At 44.8% G+C, this 20,226-nt stretch overlaps 1 protein-coding gene across 2 annotated transcripts in view; it reads left to right on the top strand.

Annotated features, from left to right (window-relative positions):
• The window catches only part of OGN (osteoglycin), a 569,783-nt gene that overhangs the window by 15,424 nt on the left and 534,133 nt on the right, over window positions 1-20,226 (top strand). The window lies entirely within an intron of this gene.

Consider the following 20,226-nt stretch of genomic DNA (forward strand, 5'->3'; position numbering starts at 1 on the left):
GGGGTAACATTGGATGCATTTGATGGGCACAGTGACTGCATTTAATGGCAGAGTGAGGCTGCAATTGATAGGGGTTTTTTAGTTTGCACCCCCCCAAAAAAACATTTTGAGCACCAGCCACCACTGACAGAGAGAGACATCGCTCCAAATTGTCCACACACACAGAGACCACTACTCAGGAAAATTGCTTGATTCCTTTATCAACATAGTAAAGCCTTGTACACACCACTAGTTTTTTTTTTTTTTTTTTGCTCAATCCAGCGAGTTGAACAAAAAAAAAACAAAAACTGACAGCTCTGGTTGGAGCCGCTGAGCATGAGCAAAAGTGACCTGAGCATTGATCACTTTTCAGCGGAGTGGCAATGTCTGCTGCAAGTGTGTACAAGCCTTTGGGCGCACACTGGTGTGCTGCGGTTTGGCCGCAGTGCTTATGTACAGTTTTCCTTAGCCACAGTCCCATAGGCTTCTTTTAGGTTGTGCGTTTTATGCTGCAGTTTTTTTTTATAGCGCACCAAAGATGCAGCCGTTTTTGTGCACTTTCAGAAAATGCAGCAAAAATGTGCAAACTAATAGAAGTCTATGGGACATGCAGGAAAACCATCCCTGCAGCAGACCAGTGTGAGCCCACTACATAGTACAGAGGAGCAGGTACTGTACAGGCTGCTGAAAGAAACGTCCTTATCTGCAGAGGGAGGAGGGGGAGAGGAATTTAGGAGAGAGAAGGGGGAGAGGCCGGTCACAGCTCACTCACTTGAAAGGAAGGACCCAGCAGGCAGAAGGCTCAGTTATCAGCTTGCATAGCGTCCCATACAGAACTCCGACGGATCACAGTTTGAACATTCCCCACATGTTCTATTCACAGAAGCAGCACACAGGCTGCCCGGAGTGTGGGCGGGCACAGTGAGAGAGGGGGCTGGAGGAGGCAGAGCGGATCCACCCTCTTCTTTTCGGCTGTGCTCTGAAGGGACACAGGACTGTCAGCTCAGAAGCCGGGAACAGCACTGTGACAGGACAGATGTCCGGTCACAGCACAAACGTTCCTGCAGCTTCTGGGCTGTTATCCAGCCCTGCCAGCCTCCCTCTGGAGTCACTCGAGCAGTAACACTTGGCCAACTGCACATGCTCAGTTCCCAGCTGGCAGCACATCGGCCTTTTTACTGGGAATCAGAGCAGCCTGGGGGGAAATTGCATCCCTGTCCCCCGGCCCAGCCCGCCCCTGCATGTGCAGTAGATTGCTGTTTGCAATCTATGTCTGAAGCAGATCAAGCATGGCCAGGACACCACCTGCTTGGGCATCACATGCTTGACAAGACATATGACCTGCCATACAGTCCATTAGCAACAGCACCTGAAAGACCCACATCATAAAAAAAGGTGGACTTCTTCTTGTTCCTTATCTGGGATCTCAACCAGTACTATACCTCAAGTCCGATCAAAAACCTGCACTGAGAGGAATGAAGGTATAGCAATAGGTGCCACAAGTACTTGCAGCCAATGTGCTAGCAGTACACCACCTGTAGAATTAAGCAGGCAAAGTTTGCTACCCCAGTTGCTGAACTGTAAAAAAAAAATACTGTCCCAGCCATCCACATGCTCAGCATCTAAATGCTAGCTTGGCCAAATTGCTAGCACTACAACTGCTGCCTTTTCAGCTGGTAGACTCAGCCCCCTTTCGTGAATTTGTGGAATGTGCTGTACCACAGTGGCAGGTTCTAAAAATAATTATTTTTTTAGGCCATTCCAGCTCTCTATCTGTCAGGAACCATGAATCGGACAGAGACAGAAGTGCAGAAAAAATCACACTATTTAATAAAATGGTAAAATGGTATAAACAGAGCAAACGTAGTCAAAACATAGTCAGAGTTTGGTAATCAGGATGGGTAGTCAGCACAAGCCAGAGAAACTGGAGTCCAGAGACCAGCAAAGTTCGGTGCAGAAAACAGGATCAGGAACCAGAAGGGAAGTCAGCCAAGTAAAAGTATTTTACAGGAAAACACAGCAGAGAGAGTCCAGATGTGTTGACCAAGGCAAAGGCACAGAAGATCTGATCCAAGGAGTTTTTTTTTTTTTTTTTGAAAATAAAGCTTTATTAAAGAGCAGTGCAGTACATTGAAAAAAAAATCCAAAAGTATACTGACAAATCCCATGCAAATAAGGGATTGAAATTAGAAAAGTACAAAGATATTAAACAGAGATTCAAAGCCACTTACAATTGCCATTGAAACAGTAGGGAAGGCTGTGTCTTATGTTCCCTGTGTGGGTTGACATTCCCAACACCCCTAACGGGATCACACTGTGTTGGGAGCCCCCCCATCTCCAGGGAAAGTATTAAGGATAACCCGGTACCCCTACTGTCCCCACTCCCAGGGACCTGCCACCGCCCCTGAGGTAAAGATAGGGACCACTAGAGAAGCCATCAGACCCCTCCAGCAGTTCCCATCCATCTGGCAGTAATCCGTTTTGAATCCATAACTTGAACTCACTATTCAAAGTCTGATGGTGACTTAAGACATTCTACTATATTGTAAATCAGAAAGTTAAACAAAACTGATACACTGCTAATGTGATATCAATTCGTTGTAGTAACAGAAAGACAGGATAGAGAAGAAAAAAAGAAGAAGAAATAGAACGCTAGCATGGGTGCATATAGTTGTGCCCGGTCCAGGGTGTTTTTTTTTTTTTTTTTTTAAATTTGAAATCAGCTTGACTGTGTCGTTTGAATACCTGGGATAAGGGAAATGCCTAAATGTCTAGCCCAGGGCTCCCATGTTGCCTCGAATGACTTAGTGGTGTCCGTCATAGAGCTGACCGTTTTTTCTTGGGACATAATCCACAAAATCTTTCTTTTGGCTGCCTGGAAAGACACTGTGGGTTGCTTCCAGGCCTTAGCTATGGTGGTTTTAGATCCTAACAGCATGAAGGATATCAACTTTTGAGAGTGTTTCGTTGTCTTAGGAATTGGTGCATTAAGTAATGCCACTTGGGAAGATTTAGTAATAGGAAGACCCGATACTTTTCGAATCATAGCGAATATTTTGTTCCAAAAACCTCTTAATCTCGGACATTCCCACCATATATGAATCATGGAGCCCTGAGCTTGACACCCTCTGAAGCATAACGGGGAGGCGGAGGTAAACATATTTGCAAGTCTGGTGGGTACTAGGTACCATCTCAAAAACACTTTTAGATTAGCTTCTATTAATGAAGTATTTAAAATACCTTTAAAGGCTGTGGATCCTCTCCGATGCCATTCCTCCAGGCTCCAGGTCTCCTGCAGATCCCTATCCCACGATTCCATGTATGCAAATTTTGTGGTGGGTTCCACAAGAGACGCGTAAATGAGAGATATACCCCCCTTTATGTCTAATGCTTGGCCACACCAACGCTCATAAGATGTAAATTCCAAAGGGAGGGCCTGTCCCTTCGTTAGTGAGGAAAGAAAGTGGGATATCTGGACATATCTAAATCTCTCTGAACCTGGGAGTTCAAGCTTATCTATACAGTGCTTCAGCGTAATCGGACCCGAGGGCGAGATCCCCTTGTCCAGCCACCATTTAAAGGACTTGATATCCATGCCCGGTACAAATCGGGTGTTATGAAAAATGTGGTCAAGAGGGTGGGAGGGCGAGGTCAGTGCTGGTAAGCATTTCACTGTGTCCCATAATTTAAAGGATTGGGACAATGCTGGGGCTAATATGGAAGGTCTTGATTTCATGGGGCACCAGAGGAGGTAGTCTATGGTGTGTGTCGGGATAGCTTGTCTCTCTATATCTATCCAATCAGGTTACTCAACTCTGAAGTATACCATTGAGAGTTGGGCCAGTCTTGCAGCTTGGTAGTAGCTAAACAGATCTGGGAGACCCAAACCCCCCTTGGTCTTGGGACTAAAAAGTACATTGCGGGCTAGCCTATAGCCTTTTTTACCCCAAATGAATTTTATTATTTTCCCTTGGAGGGATTTAAGATGGTGTTTTCTAATGTCTATCGGGAGTGACCTAAACAAATAGAGGAGCTTGGGCAATAGCATCATTTTGATGGAATGAATTCTACCTAGCCATGATATATTGTATTTGGACCAGGCTAGAATGTCAGATTCTAGTGTGCGGAACATGGGAGGGAAATGAGCTTGGAAAGGTCGCTCAAACTTGGGGGTAAGGTTTATCCCTAGGTATCGGATCGAAGAGTCGCTCCATTTAAATTTGAATGAAGGCTTGAGCCTATTTACTTCTGCCTCTTGTAGGGAAATATTTAATGCCTGTGATTTGTCCATGTTGACCTTTAAACCCGACAAGGATCCAAATGTTTTTAAAAGATTGCAAATATTGGGAAGTGAGGTAGTTGGGGATTTGACAAATAGAAGGATGTTGTCCGCAAACAGGGCGCATTTGTGGGTGTGCGCTCCGCATTTTACACCCTTAATATTTTGGTTAGATCTGATCGCAATTGCCAGAACCTCTATAGCTAAAGCAAAAATCGCAGGAGATAGGGGGCACCCCTGTCTGGTACCCCTGGTTATTTGAATGGGATCCGAATAAAATCCGTGTAGTTTGACCTTGGCACTAGGAGTGGAGTATAATGCTTTCAGGGTATTTATAAACTTTTCCCCGAATCCCCAACGTCCCAGGACTGTGAATAGGAATGACCAAGACAAAGAGTCGAAGGCCTTTTGAAGGTCCAACGACAGCAATAAACCTTCCTGCTTTGGGCCTCCATCCCAACCCGTTTGTAATAATGAGACAATATCGACCGCCCTTCTAACTTGATCCGGGCCTTGTCTTCCCGGTATAAAGCCCACTTGGTCTTTGTTTATATATTGGTTGATGAAGTAGTTAATTGTGTTAGCTAGGATTTTAGTAAGTATTTTCAAGTCGTTGTTAATCAGCGAGATTGGTCTGTAGTTCTCAACTAAAGATGGATCCTTGTCGGGCTTGGGTATGACAGAGATAAATGCCAAATTTAGTTGTGACTCTAGGGGTGTCCCTGCCCTTTTGGAGTTGAAGAATTTTGTAAGATGGGGTGCTAAAGTTTTCTTAAAAGTTTTATAGTATTGATTGGAGAAACCATCGGGGCCGGGAGCTGAGCCCCCTTTTAAATTTTTAATTACCTCTATTGTTTCTTCTATGGTAAAGGGCGCTTCCATGAGATCCATATGATCTTTACGTAGAGTGGGTATGTCAAGAACATCTAGGAATGATCTCAAGGAAGAGTCTGACATAGAGTAATTTTGCTGATATAGTTTAGAATAAAAGGACTGAAAAGCTTGCAGGATTTTTGGGGGATTAAGGGTTGAGGTGCCATCCTGTAGTCTAAGGTTTGGGATTGTGAAGGTAGTGAATTTAGGAGAGAGCTTTCTTGCTAATAGAGTACTCATCTTGTCTCTCTGAACGTAGAATTTCGCACTATTCCATTTCAAGTGTTTTTCTGCCCTTACTGTGTGGGCTAGGTTTAAAGCTATTCTGGCTGCGTCTAGTTGAGCTATTTGGACCTTAGAAGGATCCCGTTTGTGATGCTTGCATAGGGCCTTGAATTCCCTCTCTAGTTTCTCTATCTCCGCTATCTGTTCTTTCTTTCTTTGAGACGACATTTGAATGAGCTTCCCCCGTATGGTAGCTTTATGAGCGGCCCAAAGAGTCTCTGCTGAAATTCCCTCCACATCGTTCCGTAAAAAGTAATCTTTTAATTCCCTCTCAATCTCTATTACTGAAATAGGGTCATTAAGAATAGTGTCGTTGAGTCTCCACTGGGTAGTGGGTGGTTTGTGGGAACCGCCCCTTTAGGGTGACGACCACCATGGAGTGATCTGATAGGGCTGTGTCCTTAATATAGGCTTTAAGAACATAGGGGATATGTATCACTGACAGGAGTATGTGGTCGATCCTGGAGTATGTTTTGTGCGGGTTTGAATAATGTGTATAATCCCTCTTTGTGGGATTATGTTCTCTCCAGATATCGGCTAGGCCTTGTTGATAAATAAGTTTCGCGATCTTGGAGCTTGTTTTTGTGGGGCGGATTGATTGTGCTTTTAAAGATTTGGATTTATCTAGACCTGGGTCGAAGGCAACATTAGAATCACCTCCGAAAATTACCGTTCCTTCTAATAGTGGGTTAAGAGTTTGAAGCATTGCTTGGAAGAATTTGGTCTGACCCTTGTTGGGGGAATAATAAGAAATGAACGAATATAGGCTTTCATCTATTTTACCTTTTACCAATAAAAATCTACCTTCTGGATCTCTGTGCACTAGATTGGGCTTGAATTTACAATTTTTCGCAAATAGTATTGCCACCCCTCTGGTCTTATCGTCCGCATTCGCTAGGAAGAATGTGGGGAATTGAGCATGTAGAAATGTCGGGTTATATCTTGAAGGGAAATGTGTTTCCTGGATCAAGACTACCGCCATTTTTTGTGCATGATAAGACTGAAATAATTTACGCCTCTTTACCGCTGAATTTAACCCTTGGGCATTATGGGATGCTAATTTAAAGGACGTTAGGGGCATGGTATCACTTGACATATTGGTTGCGTGGGGAGTGCTTGTGTGAGACAGCATTTCTTACCTCCTCTGAAGTATGGTGGAGATTTATTATTCGGATCGTAAAGCAGGACCTGGAGCCTGGAGGAGAGAGGTCTATCTGAAAATCCTGTGGACTGGCACAAAAGAAAACAGGGTTAGAGAAGAAGACAGGAAGAAAAGAGAAAATGAGAAAAAATAAATGCGAGCATTGTCGTGTGAAGTGTCCCAAAAGGAACCTGCGGCATCGAGAGGGTGAATAGATCCTCCCAATGACACCCAACATTAGACAATAGTAGCCCTCCAAAGGGGCTAACAGTCCATCTCCCGACCATGGGGATCCCATTATCGTGAGATGGATGGAGGCGCATGACTGCCACCCCAGTCAGTGCCTGCCCAATTGGTTAACCTGTATAAAATACTTCACATAACCTCATGAAGAAAACCAATTAAACACTGTAACATTGTAAACTGTGTGTATCAAAGCCAGCCGGCAAAATTATTCTTGCAGAAGGCCTATTACGCCTTGGGGAGGTATGGGAAGGGGGGGAGGGTGGGGTGGGGGGGCGGTAAAGAAGGGGAATGGGGAAGAGCGGGAGGGAAGAGAGGGAGGAGCATTATAAGAGCTGTATCTCAATCTATTAGGTGCGAGATTTTCCTAACAATCAGGTGGACGAGATATGAGGTGGAAAACCTCTAAAGGGTCCTCTGCATTTCCCCCCAAATACTTTGGGAAAAACGACAGCACAGTGTTCTAGCGTGTCCAGCTCCTGGTCTTCCAATTTACCAGCCGGTGTTGAGGAAGTCCCAAAGGGGGGAAGGCCCAAGAGCTTGAACTTTGTTGTTTGTTGTCAAGTTGATTGTGGGAGATCCGGACGAATTCTTTGGAAAAGGGGGGGAGCAATGATTTCGCGATCCGCTTAAGTAGGAACTGAAAATCCAACAGAAGAGTTCGCATGACAAATAGATGCATTTTTATGGTGCAGAGTGACCTATCAGGTCTGAGGTGTTGGAGTCAGGAGATGTACATATGGAGGTGGAAGTCAGGTAACCCTGATGGGTTCCGAGTTCGTACATCTTAAACCTATGGGGGGATCTGGGGGGTCCCCATCTCATTAAGAGGGTCATTTAGGGTTAATAACGACTTGGGTTAGATCCTGAAGAGTATGTCTGGGTAAGACCTGGAGGTATTCATCTGAATCAGGAGGGCATCGGTTCCCTCACTCGTCTGCTTTTGGTAGTTTTCCATAAAGGAGAAATGGGGCTGGTCGGAGTCTGTCTCTTGTAGGATCCAGATTGCGCATTTGATGTGTCCATCTCTGAGTCCTGAGATATAAGCTTCAGTGAAAGAAGGATCCGCTCTCCTTCAGGCAGATTAGTGAATGAGTGGGTCTTGCCTTTGTAGGTAAATTTTAAAGCAAAGGGGAAAGCCCACCAGTATCTTATTTCCTTTTGTGTCAGGATTAGTAATAGAGGTTTGAGGGCTCTGCGTTTTTGAATCGTCATAGGCGAAATGTCCGCAAATATTTGAACATCATGGCCTTGGAAGGAGATGTGTGGTTGCTGGCGGGAGAGCTTCATGATGCTCTCTTTCACTCCGTAGTGGTGCAGCTTCACCACTATATCCCTGGGAGACCCATCCTTCCTGGGGGTCCCAGTGATCTGTGGGCTCTGTCTAACTCCAGCTTGTGTGTAGAGATATCAGGAATAAGGGACTTGATCAAATCTTGCACTGCCATAGGAACAGAGGCATCCCAGATTCTGGGATGCCTCTGACCCTGAAGTTCTCCCTTCTCGATCGGTTTTCCAAATCATCGATCCTATTTAAGGCTGCATCCAACTGCTCCTGCACAATCTGAATGTGATCAGAGTTTTGATTGGTTCTTGCGACTGTATAATCAAGCTTTTGTTCGATCGCTTCTATTCTGGTGCCCAGGTTCTGGAAGTCAGATCGAATGTCATTTGTTATTTTGTGGGCTGTATTAGCTAAGCCTTTTTCCAACAGGTCAGATAGTTTGAGAAAGAGATCCCCTGCATTCTGGGGCATATCTGTGTCTGTGCCTCCCATAGTGCTGTTAATGTGCTGAAGGATAGGAGAATGTCCCATAGGAGATAGCAAGGGGGCTGCCAGTGGGTGCTCATCCAGATTGACTGAATTGTAGCCTGAGGGGGATGTGGTGGGGTGGGATGAGGAGATTGCTGGAGGAGGATATGGGAGAGTCGCAGTCGCCATCTTGGATTCGGCCTGTAATCTTTCTGCCTCAAAACGGGGTCCCAGGTCCTTTTTTGCAGCTGTGGCAGGCATGGGTGGGGAGCCGCTGTGTTCCCCCAAAAGATCCCAGTGTGCACGGGTGTGCGGCTGCCTCTGATACGGCGCTAGGGCGGCTGGCTGGCTGGGGTAGTGAGGAGCTCCCGGCTTACGCAGCCATCTTGGAGTCCCTCGCGCATGCGCCCAAAATGATCCAAGGAGTTTATATAACCAGCAGCTCTAGCTGATGAGCAGGAAATGAAGACCAGGTGAGTCACTGTGGAAGGAAAAGTCTTTGGCAATTAACCGACAGCTGAGCACAGAGCTCTGAGAAGGAAGGGCTGAGCCCAGCCCTGACACTACAATCATGTGGAAGGCAATGTTTTTGCCTCGTTGGACAGGGCAGTCAGCAGAAAGGTTCATATTACTGATGACTCATGGTCCAGCAGGCATGGTCAGGGACATTACCTTTCATCCTTCACGGCGCACTGGGTAACTCTGCTGGCAGCTGGGAAGGTTGCAGGACAGGGTTCAGTATTGGAGCTTATACCGCCACCACGCCTCCAAAAAGATGGTGGGGATTGTGCCACATCTGTTTGCTCCACCCCCTCCTCTTCTTTCTCTATGGCCTCTTCTGCTAAATTGTCCTCTGAACCAGCAGAAATAAATTGTCCTCTGAACTAAGTAGTCAATGGGCTACGCAAGCAGTCAGGCTAAAAGATGCCATGCAGTGCTTCAGTTGGTCTGTCTAGGGGACAGGAGCCACACTGGGGCAGAGATTCTGTCAGCTGTGCATTGGCAGGCTCAGAGGTGGTTGACACCACGGCAGCTTGAGCTAGAAATGGTTGTATGCGACAATGGCACCAACCTTCTCTCGGCCCTCCGATAGCGACACTTGACACATGTTCCATGCTTGGCACACGTCCTGAATGTGGGGGTACAGCATTTCTTGCCCAGGTACAAAGGATTATAAGATCTTCTGAGGCAGGCCAGAAAAATCTGTGGGCATTTTCGGCGGTCATGCAATGCCAGTGCTCGGTTGGCTGAAATTTAATGAAAATTCAACCTGCCCACCAACCGCCACATTTGTGACATGCCCACTAGGTGGAACTCAACAAGTATAGCACCAGGACAGGCTCAGGGGAGCTTGGCTTCCTTTCGCCACACCAGTGGCTACTGATAAAGGATGCATGCACTGTCCTGTCATCATTTGGGGAGGCCACAAGGATGGTGAGCAGCGACAATACATGCATCAGTGACACTGTCCCTCTAGTCTTGCTGCTGGAGTACACGCTTTGTGGAATCATGAACAGGGCACTTGAGGCAGAACAGCGGGAGGAAGAGGAGGACTTCCTTTCCTCTCAAGGCCCCCTTTATGCAGATAGCATAGGAGGATTGTGTCAGCATGGATGTAGAGGATAACACGCAGTCTTCATGGGATGGTTTTCAGTCCCCAGAAACCCAAGGAGTTGTACGTGGCTGGGAGGAGGTAGTTCCTGACATCCTCAGTGACCCAGAGGACTCAGAATCTCATGCCTCTGCAAACTTACACTGCATGGGCTCTCTGATTCTGCAAAGCCTGCGAAAGGCCACTAGGATTTTTGGTATCAAGGAGAGGGATCATTACTGTCTGGCAACCCTTCTTGATCCACGTTACAAGGGTAAAGTTTCAGAGCTTATCCTGCCTTCGCAGAGGGAGCAGAGGATGAAACATCTTCAGGACGCCTTGAAGAAAAGTTTAATTAATGCCTTTCCAGACCCTGAGAGGTTACCATTTCCTGGTGGTGGACAATGTGTTTCTGAGGCTTTGTTTAGTCAGAGGAAGAGCGGTGGAGAAGGTGGGTGGCTGACCGATGCCTTGGTGCAAGAATATCTAGGGGCAAGAGCAGACTTGGAGACCTTTCCAACTGAGCATCCACTGGGTTGCTTGGTTTTGATGGCCCACTGGACAGAACTTGCTCCATATGCAATCTAGCTACTGGCCTGTCCTGCATCCAGCGTGCTTTCTGAACGGACATTCAGTGCTGCTGGAGGGTTTGTAATGGATCAAAGAGTGTGCCTGTCCACAGACTTCGTTGTTAGGCTGACATTTATAAAAATGAATCAGTCCTGGATCAGCAGCTATCAAGCCCCTGATGGCGATGTAACTGATTGAATTTGCTAGGGATCTGGGATCCCTTGAAGACTGCTTATGCTGCCTATCCTATTTCTTCTGAATCTTGATGATGCTAGCTTCTAACGATATTTTTGGTTTAGGGGACCACCAACACCCAAGGCCCAATTTTTCTACACCTGTTTAATAATGGCATGTCATTTCAATTTTTGAAATAATTTTTAACAGCAGGGCCCGTTCCTGCGCCCAACAAGAGTAACTGTGAGGGGTTACAGTGTTCAGTCACCACCAGCACCCAACGCCCAATTTTCTTTTTCATACACCATGGGACACAGAGTCAGGCTAATATTCATTTCCTGCTGGGTTATACTTCATCATTAGGTGAATGGACACTGGTAGACCAAAGGTCTTCAGACAGGAAGTGGTCCCCTATATAACCCCTCCCATACAGGAAGTACTTTAGTATTTTACTAGTGTCTGCAAGGTGGATGGTACGGTTTGTTTGAGCTCTCTGAGCTCCAGGTCTCTAGTCCCACAAACAGTTCCAAAAATTAATCAAGGATTTGACCGTTCGGATCCATTTGACACAGGCTTTAATGGCTTACATAAATGGTACCCGAGCCTCGCAAAGAAGACTCAAGATCCTGCAAGGTTTTACCTGTAAAGTGGCCTCCGGGTGCTGGACCCTGCGGAGTGGAAATCCTGGACACTACAGTGCTAAGGCATTTTCTGCAGGGTGCTGTACAGGTCCAAGGGAGTAGACCCTAAAAACATGAAAAGGTACCCAGTCCTTGAAGGTCCAAGTGATATGAACCCGCCGTGAAGGGTGAAGATTGGGCCCTTAGTTCCTAAGTGGCCCTGCACCTGGACGGGTAAGTGAAACCCCTTTATTTTATTATTGTGGTATGTCCCAGTGATTGTAACAATCAGTCAAACTAGCTAAAGGCTGGACACCTGTGTGTGGTGACCATATGGGGGAGTTCTGGGCTAGCTGTGGGTGTTTGCAATGTGTACCTTTTTTGCTTGTGCATGGCTGTTTTTTACCTGTATGATGGTGCACTAAGGTGCGCCATTTCGCCTTGGTTCGCCATGGCACACGTGCGTTCTCAAGAGCGCCACTGGGCTCAGCAGTTTGTTTGTTTGGCAGCCATGGTGCACGCAGATTCGCTGCACATGCGCCATAGCCTTTATCTGGGTATACGAAGATTTGCATCATACACAAATACAGTCACGCCCACTCGCCGGGACCGTGCACATGCGTGCGTGCGCACGCATGCATAGAACTTTCCGGCGCATACCTAGCTTATTTAAGCTGTGTATGCCAAGCATGTGGTGCTTCCAGAAGGCAGCTGTGAGACACAGAGCAGGCTCTAAACAGACACATGCAGTGGTTCATTTCTCCTTACCCGGGTCACGTGAGTCAACAGGTCTTGCTTGACAGGCTAAAGGTGCTTAGCAGGATTGTTGTATAGGGGCTTGGTGAGCCCTATTAGAGTTAAATATATTTTTATTGTATTTAACAAAATAAAACAACATTACATGGGTAATGACCAAATGTTCTACAAATTTCAGCGATACAATGTTGGATTTAATTCAAATACACATCTGTATATCCCTTAGTGTGGCACGCGAGCGTACTCGCCTACCCACCCAAAGGCACGAAGAACTGTAGTGCATTGCATAACAAATTCATAGAGTATGGGTGATTAGACATTTGAGCAACAATCATTTAATTATAGGGAAAGAAGAAGGGGGGAAATGAGGAAAGAGACATAAAGGAAGTGGAGGAGGAAGAGGGGGATAGGTAAAAAAAAAGAGGGGGTTAGGGAAGGCTGAGCAGACCCCCACACGGCAGACTGGGAAGGTAAAGCCTAGGATAAACTCTGGGTTAGCTAGGAGGTGTCATCATCACCTTCAGGGAAGCAGAAGTAGAATATTTTATCCAGATAAGCCAGAGGGCTTTAAATTTGTCAAAGGTGTCATTGTCTAAAGCTATCATTTCCTCCATGTGCATGATATCGTTTACCGCTGAGACCCAAACAGATAGAGGTGGAGTGGTAGTGGTCTTCCAGAAAAGAGGTGACTTGGTTAAATTGATGATAGGCAACTCCTATCCTCATATTGATTAGTGGTTCCAAATTAATAATAACTACTGCAGTAGGGAACAGACACAAAAGATACGCTCAGCATCTTTCCAAATTTTAGATCCTTCCAAACTTTTAGGATCTGGAATTGGGGAGAAAACACATAAATGAGTTTGTCAAAAAACCTTAAAAGATCAGGAACATTCTCTGTGAGATCCGAATGGAGGACTTCAGCTGCTGAGGCAAAATATAAGCAAGTGAGTAACACACTCCCAAACCAAATCCCATAGGGAGAGAGTCCAACATCCCCCTTAGGGGCTTGATAAAATATAAGAAAAACATTCAGGCAAAAGTTTTCTAGTTTCTTACTCTTCTTTGTCCGCTACATTGTAGACAGTAGGGGGTGTAAAAATAAAACCTCAAAACTTCTATTAGGGACTCTCCTATAAAAAATTATTTCCTCTGTTACTCTCTGTACTTTCTGGCACTCTGTACTTACAAACTACTTCTGATAACACTTTTTACTGTGGCCTTTGCAGTAGCATTTGCCACTGGACATCCAAAAAACATGTCCATACAGACAAAACGCATACTTGTAAGATCCTGACTTGGGCATCTGGATATATCTTTTTTGTAATCTCTGGGAGGGATGTTCAGCTTTTGGTAACACCTTTGGTAACAGGTAAAACAAGAAGTGGTATGTTATAAAAACAACTGTGGGGAACCCTGGCTCTATCCCACGCTCATTTACTAAGGCAGCCATAACTTCTTGTGACTGATGACACGGTCCATGTGTCAAGCTGGAGGGAAAAGAGTGGCTGGCAGACATAAATGATCACCTTTTCCAAAGTCCTATTTCATAAGAAGTTGCCCCCTGTGGACCACTTGTTCTTCTCGTTCTGGGGTCCTTAAAGTTGAATTATTAATCCCAGCTATACTGGGCCAGAACTAGGGTGGAATCTGTGAGTTGCACAGACCCATCAAGTGTCCGGGGCTGTAAATGCAGCATCCTTAGTCACCTGGTCTGCTTCCATGTGTGAAAGTTAATATGGCTACCTCAGCAAGAACCTGGAAGGCTGAAAACAGCCGATCAAATTAACTTGGCATGCTTGGTTGGTTTACCTGCCGAAGTAAAAACAAACTTCTGGCCCTTTAAATGGAACCAAAAGCTCTCTATATCTCGACTATCTATATAAATGTACATTCTTTTTATAGCTCACAGGCTTTGCTAAAACATGGAGCTCTGCTTCTTGAGCTGGGCAAAAAGGATCCAATGACTTTGAATACAGAGTATCCTTCTGGGTGATAAACTGCATACTCAAATCTACAAAAAATTTAATATCTGGGTCTTCAGGGAGTGTGTCCTGCACTGGGCTCACAGCAGCTGATTCCCACACCAATTTAACACACATGTCTTCCTTTGTCTCCAGCCTCCTCCAATAGATGCAATAAGGTGGCTGGATTCAAATGTACGCATTTTTCATTGTTAGATTTGTACATAAACAAACTCATATTTTAAACCTTTCATTAGACAAACATTTAGTTAGCTGTATATTTGCTGCGCAGAATGTCGGACCATTAAATATTAAATGTTTGACCAAAACAATATCTAACTTTGTCTAATAGCACCTTTGCATAAAAACTACAGCTCTGATATATCGGGGTGAACCCTTCATTACTGGGTCCAGCTTCCATAAATATATTACAATGGCTTGTTTTGTATCACGCTGTTTGTGTAAGAACTCCAGTTTCATGTTTCAAAAGACAACTTCTTCCTGGCAATATTATAATAAATGATAACAATACCCTGCGGTCATGCAGAGATGCCCATAAATCCAAAATATTCTTCTGCTTATACCACTGTACTTACAAGAAAAAGGGGCACATCATTTCACAATCCATACATTCTGCTTTGGATTACAAAAATAAAAATAAATAAAAACAAAAGGACCAATCTGTATGATGGACCAGAAAGCATCAAAAACTATAAAACTACTGGCTGCAGGTGGCATCTATCCTAACAGGTTGTGTGGACTTGATGTGATGGGTCTGTTATATTTAAATTTTATTTATTATTACTCTCACATCATGGACCGCACATCAAGTTATTATCAAGAACCTTAAAATTTCATTTTTGTAGAAAAACTTCTTATGTATCCCATCCATCTTGGCTTTGTTAAATATTATGGCAGCTGTATTCCAAATAACAACCTCATCTTAATCTTTTTTTCTCTCAATAAGGGCTTATTGAATAAATGTAAAATTACAAAATTGTTATCTTAATCTAAACTAAACCCATTTTTACAAATTTCCCCAATAACCTGGATTTCATTTCCAACCAAAGGTTATCTTAACCAGTTTCAATATATCTATATTATTAATAAAATTGTTAAACTCATATTAGAAATGAATACTCATTATTACTTAATTTTACTTAATTTCCCTTTTTTAAATACTATCAAAGGGTATTCAATTTGTGCAATACACAGTTAAATGTAACCTTCATTTTACCATGTTTGGAAAACAGATTCAAAATAATTGTGATCACATTGTTTACCATTAGATACGTTAACCCGGCACATGTTTTGTCTAAAAAACTGGAATTGGCATGGTGTCCTTCCAGCTTATCACTGACCTCTCAGGGACATTCTTTCAGGAGAGCACAAAGGAGGGAGTCACATCTGCGTACATGACACACACAAGCAATAGAACTAAAGGTCCCAGCATTCGCACACATATACACCAATCAATACAGTTCGATTAAGGGGAGTAAAATAGGTACCCTTTGTCCCGAAAATGCCTTACCGATCAAGGAAGTCTGACAACTCAAATGTAAGCAAAAGGCTTACCTCAGCCGGCTGATTATCAGAAATTCCCGGATCGTCTCAAGCTCCTCGTTTCGGATACTCAGGGTCACCTGGAATCCCCTCCTAAGGCAAAGCTCGCCATGCTGACTTGGTTAAATTGATGATAGGCAACTCCTATCCTCATATTGATTAGTGGTTCCAAATTAATAATAACTACTGCAGTAGGGAACAGACACAAAAGATACTCTCAGCATCTTTCCAAATAACTGTTCTGCTTTATTATGACGCAATTGAAGGTTTTTATGCACATGATTATGTAGGTATCACATTAATATTACAATTGTACGTTTATGGTAACAAGGGGCGTTACATAGGCAGGCTTATTCTAATCAGGACTCGAAAGAATTTAAACATTTACTGAAAACATTATTAGTGCCGTGTGCACAGTGAGGGCAGTGTGCAATACATACAAAATACAATACAATTATATACAGAACTTACAAATTTCCATTACAGAGGTATAAGTTGTCTGGCAGCTGATAAAAAGAAGCCCAGCAAGGTACGTTTTTGGGAGGCTATGGAGCCCGGGAGCATTGATAATAGTGCTATCTCTGGGGATGGTGTCGTCGGTCGATCATATAGACTGCTGTATATGGTGAAAACTTGAGACCAAAGGGGCTGTATGGCAGTGCAATCCCACCATATATGGAGGTAGTTTCCTTCCAAAGAACCGCATCGCCAGCAAGATGAAGATATGGACGGGAAGATTTTATTAAGAGATAGAGGGTCCCTGTACCACCTAGTTAAGAGTTTAAAATTCTTCTCCTGAGTGTAACAGGAGATGGAGGATTTAAGGGTGAAACGGAATGACTTTTGCCAATTGATTATGGAGAGATCTCTTCCCAGGTCCGTGGCCCACCTCCTGGTGTAAGAGAGGGGTTGATCATGTATCAATGCGTGTTGTAATTTGTAAATGGTGGAAAGCAGGTGTCTGAGTGTTTCCGAGAGGGAGCACAGCTGTTCAAATCCCATTAAAGGTCTGTGAATTTGGGAAGAGGAAAATAAATCCGAGCAGAAGGAGGAGATTCGCAGGGCCGTGAGCCAATTACCCCGGTCTCCAGGCAGAATAGGTGCACCCATAGTCGGGTGCATGAATGAGTTTGCCAATGGCCATGAGGATCGGAGATGTGGGCCTATTTTGTTAGCCCCTAGTCCCTGAGGGAAAGCCGGGTGGTCGAATAATGAAGTAAGTGGGGAGGGGTCAGAGGACAGTAACGATATGATTCCGTGTTTATACCAAAGATGCAACGCGGCTATTGTCAGTGGGGAGGAGGTGGAAAGAAGGTTTTGTTTCTGTCCATAGCCCCAAAGTAATGCGCGGAGGTCTGGTGTGGAGAGGTCTTGTTCTACCATAGTGGAGGCTTTAGTGAAGGGTCGGGGAAACCACTCCAGTATCCTAGATATTATCGTTGCTCTGTGATATAGTTTGAAATCTGGGAGGCCCACTCCGCCTTGCATTTTGGGGTATGTTAGCAGCGTATGACGGATACGGGACATTCCCTGGTGCTAGATGAAGCATATGGTCATAGACCGTAGGGATCTAAAGAAGTGTTTGGGGACAGAAATGGGCACAGTCTGAAACACATAAAGCAACTTGGGGAGGGTATCCATTTTGATAGTATTAATACGCCCAAACCAGGGTAGTGGCATTAGGTTCCAAGTGTCTAATTCCTTTCGAAGCTGAGTGAGCAAGGGAAGGTAGTTGAGGGTATAGAGATTCGAAAGATTGAACGGGATCGTTATCCTGTATTCCCCAAATCGATGAAATTCGTGCATCAGGGAGGGTAGGGACGTGTGTGGTTGTTGAATATACATTAATAAATCTTCTGCATAGAGTGAAAGTTTATGGTCGGCAGATGGTGTCTGAATTCCTTTTATACTGTCGTTCTGTCTAATATCCCGCGCTAGGTGTTCTGTTACTAGAACGAAAAGTAGGGGGGAAGGAGAGCATTCCTGGTGGGTACCATTAGAAATACGAAACGGAGTAGACAAGGAGTCATTGACTAAGACCGAAGCTGAGGGGAGGGAGTATAATGCCATGACCTTGGATAGAGGGAGAGGCGTAAAAACTGCCAATTGACCCGGTCAAACGCCTTTTCTGCGTCAAAGGACAAAAGGCATGCCTTTAGGTTATGTCGTTGAATGTAAGAAATAAGATGTATGGTTTTAGTGGTGTTGTCCCTGGCTTCTCGGCCAGAGACAAACCCCACCTGGTCTTTGTGAATAAGTGTGGGTAGTAGAGGGGAGAGGCGGTTCGCTAAAATTTTAGCGAAAAGCTTAACGTCCAGGTTAAGCAGGGTAAACGGCCGGTAACTACTGCACTGAGAGGGGTCTTTGCCCGTTTGGGGATGACGGAAATAGTGGCAAATAGGAGGTCTTTAGAGGGGAGATGGGAGTCATCTATGTTATTAAGTACTGCAACTAGAAGTGGGGTAAGGGACTGAGCAAATGATTTATAGAACCTAGGAAAAAAACAGTCTGGGCCAGGGCATTTACCTGATTTTAATCCCTTAATAGCAGATAGGAATTCTGATCGTGTTAGGGGGTTATCTATGTTTGTGGACTCAGTGGGGTCTATATGCGGTAAAGCAGTTTCCGAAATATAATCACGCTTATCGGATAGGTGTGAATCCTCTTTAATGTCTGTCTAGTCTGTGAGGGTAAGTTATATAGTTGGGAGTAGTAATGTTGAAAGGCACTTGCTATGCCTGGGGGTTAACTAATCTTCTTTTGGTCAGGAGTACAGATGTGCGGAATGGGCCGACGTGGGGGGCGAGGGTGGAGAACCCTTGCAAGATGTTGACCGCATTTGTTAGCAGAGATATAGTGTCGGTTACGTCCCTTGACCCTGGCTATGAGGGAGTGGGCATCTAGGATGCGGAGTAGTTCCCTACGGGCGTTCGAAAGATCCACATACACTGTGGGAACTGGGTTTGTTCAAGTGTGTGTATAGTGGTCAATAATTTTGAGATGTCAGCGGTCCTGGCTTTCTTTAGGCGAGATCCGTGTTGCCGTGTTGAATAAACGTCCCTCTAATTATGCATTTTAAAGCTTCCCATTTAGTGAGGGGATTGGTGTCATCATTTTGGTGCTCCCGGATAAAGTCACGAATGGTCTGTTCAATAGCTGCAGCGCATGGGGTATCTTTCAGTAGGTTATCATTTAAGCGCCAGGAAAATAATTAACGAAATTTGGGGGGTGGGCTAGGTTTAAACGTACAGGGGCATGGTCAGACCATAGTATGTTGCCGAGGGATGACTTGATTGGAACATCTAATAGGGACTGGGAGATCAAAAAATAATCAATACGGCTATAGGAGGCATGGGCAATGGAATAACAGCTGTAGTCCCTCTCAAACGAATGTTGCACCCGCCAAACATCAACAAGTTGGGCAGAGTGCAAGAGTGATTTTATGTGTGTAAGGGTGGAGTGTGAAATGGACGATTTACCGGAGGAGGTGTCCACGGCCAGGGAGAGGGTCACATTAAGATCTCCACCTAGAATGAAACAGGGACCACCAAAGGAAAGAAATTTGTCAAGAACCATGGATATGAAGCCCCCCTGGTCTTGGTTCGGTCCATATACGTTAGCCACTGTAAAAATAGAAGAGTTAGATTTCAGTTTGAGAAAGAGAAAACGTCCTGAGGGGTCAGTATGAGAGTCTAGGACATCCGGGTGAAATGATTTGTGGAAAGCTATTGGAACACTCCTTTGGACTTTGCTTGAGGATTTGTACTATGGAACCATTGTAGGTAGTAGGGATTGTTAAAGGTCAGAACTGCTGAACTCTTAAAATGTATTTCCTGCAAAAGCAAGATTTGGGTTTTAGCTTTGTGAAAATGATACAGGATCTAGCTTCTCTTTTCCAGCGTATTAAAGCCCCTACAGTTATAAGAGGATAAAGCTATATGATCAAGGGGTTGCATGGTGGAAGAGAATAGGGGGGCATGGAATACTTTTAGAACGGCCAATGGCCAACCATTCATCCGTTTCTAGGGGACTGCTCAACCTGGGGGAGAGGAGAGGGGGTGGGGAAACAGACAGAGGGGAAGAGTAGAGCAAAGTAAGAAATAAGATATAGAAGAGACAGGAGAGGGTAGGCAGAGTCCTCCTCCGGGTTGTGGAGCCACAAATCAGTAGGATGGAGGGGGACAATATCCACCTCAGCAAATAACGGAGGAGAAAAGATATCTGGCCACTAGGTGGCAACGTTAAACCAACAGTAAAAAAAACTTGGTAGCACTAAAGTGCATAATAAACTAAGCATAGTACAGTGCACGTACATGCACTATCGGTCCTAAGTGGGGGTAATCGTGGTAAGCACACAGAGTGCCTCCCGGTCCCGGGGTCCACGAAGCAAAACAATAAATACAAAACTAAAGGCAGCAGTCACACATGTGGCTAA

This window comes from Aquarana catesbeiana, linkage group LG07 (genome assembly GCF_042186555.1).
Source record: "Aquarana catesbeiana isolate 2022-GZ linkage group LG07, ASM4218655v1, whole genome shotgun sequence".
Lineage (NCBI taxonomy): Eukaryota > Metazoa > Chordata > Amphibia > Anura > Ranidae > Aquarana > Aquarana catesbeiana.